A 1777-nucleotide genomic window follows, 5' to 3' on the forward strand; every position below is an offset into this window, starting at 1 on the left:
GATTAGTTTGGTTTTCTGGTCAATACAGAATGGTTGAGAGTTAGAGTGTTACCGGAGATGTTCCCAAGTTGTCTGTTAGTTTTAACTGTTGCCTTAGACTGTCAGATGAGATGGAAGTCCTCCCACCCCAACACTTTTTACTGAGAACTTCTGTAGCAGCGGATGCAAACAGGCAGCCTGTGGTTGGTTTTGACTGGCAGACATCTTTTGCTTGATTCAGACAGTAATTTTTTAATATGTTTTTATTGATTTCAGAGAGAGGAAGGGAGAGGGAGAGAAGGATAGAAACAGCAATAATGAGAGAGAATCTTGATCAGCTGCCTCTTGTATGCCCCGTACTGGGGACTGAGCCAGCAACCCAGGCATGTGCCCTGACCAGGAATCAAACCATGACCTTCTGGTTCATGGGTCAACACTCAACCATTGAGCCACACCAGCCAAGCTAATATTTTTAATGTCTTAAAAATTTATACAGATTTCATAGTTTCTCACTTATCTTGAAAAATTATGAGATCTGTCAACACCAAACCCATATTCTCTCATAGCAATACAATAAAAGCTGAAAGTTTTAGGTGGGATGTATTTTCTGGTTTTCTGCATGGTCCTCACTATTCACTTGATTTGCACATTTACTTTTATCACCTTATAGGTATTTAATTTTCTGATTCTTACTGAGGTTTTAAATATTATCTCTCCTGCCCTGGCCAGGAGTTGTTCAGTGGTTAGAGCATTGCCGGTGTACCAAATGGTCATAGGTTCAATTCCTGGTCACCCCAGCTGGCCCAGTTGGGGCACAGGCAGTAGGCTGCCAATTGATGTGTGTCTCTCTCTCCCTCCCTCTCTCCTCTCTCCCTCCCTTCCACTCTCTAAAAATCAGTGGAAGAAATATCCTCGTGTGAGGATTAACAACAAAAAAATCTCTCCCCTAAATCAATAAATGATATACAGTGGGGCCTTGACTTACGAGTGTCCCGCCGACTAACGAGTTTTTTGAGATACCAGCTGTCTCTTGGCCAATTTTTTGCATTGAGTTGATAGAGTAATTTGAGTTAACAAGCTCCTTAACGAGCTCGGTCTCAGAACGAATTAAACTTGTAAGTCAAGGCCCCACTGTACTGGGATAGGGTCAAGATGACCAGAAATTGACAGATGAGTTTGTGGGCTGGTAATAACTAAAAAGACGGATTCATACTTGATCATAATGAGTAAGTGATAATTGATATTAAAAGATGAGATGAAATTTAGTTCAAATCATTGAATATCTAGGCATCTATGTGCTGGTTACATTAGAAATTACCACATTGACAACATAAACTAATGAACAAAAATAGATACAGAGACAGAAGCATTGAACAGACTGACAAACCTCAGAGGGTGGTGGGGAGGGTTAGAGATCAACCAAAGAACTTGTATGCATGCACATAACCAGTGGATACAGACAGTAAGGGGATGAGGGAATGTGCTGGGGGTGGGGGGTGGGAGTGGGTGGAGAGAGGTCAATGGGGAGAAAAGGAGACACATGTAATACTTTCAATAATAAAACATTTTTTAAAAAAAGAAATTACCACATTGATGATAGAAAAGAAAAGTAGCTGGCCAGCTTTATGAAATACTACAGAAGAGAGAGAACCAAGATGGCGGCATAGGTTAACGCCAGAGTTTGCTGCCTCGAACAACCATTTCAAAAGTGAAACTAAAAGACGGAAGGGACATCACCCAGACCCACAGGAACGCTGGCTGAGTGGAAGTCCTACAACTAGGAGGAAAGAGTAACGCA

The sequence above is a fragment of the Myotis davidii genome, unplaced genomic scaffold (genome assembly GCF_000327345.1).
Source record: "Myotis davidii unplaced genomic scaffold, ASM32734v1 scaffold38, whole genome shotgun sequence".
In the NCBI taxonomy this organism is placed as follows: domain Eukaryota; kingdom Metazoa; phylum Chordata; class Mammalia; order Chiroptera; family Vespertilionidae; genus Myotis; species Myotis davidii.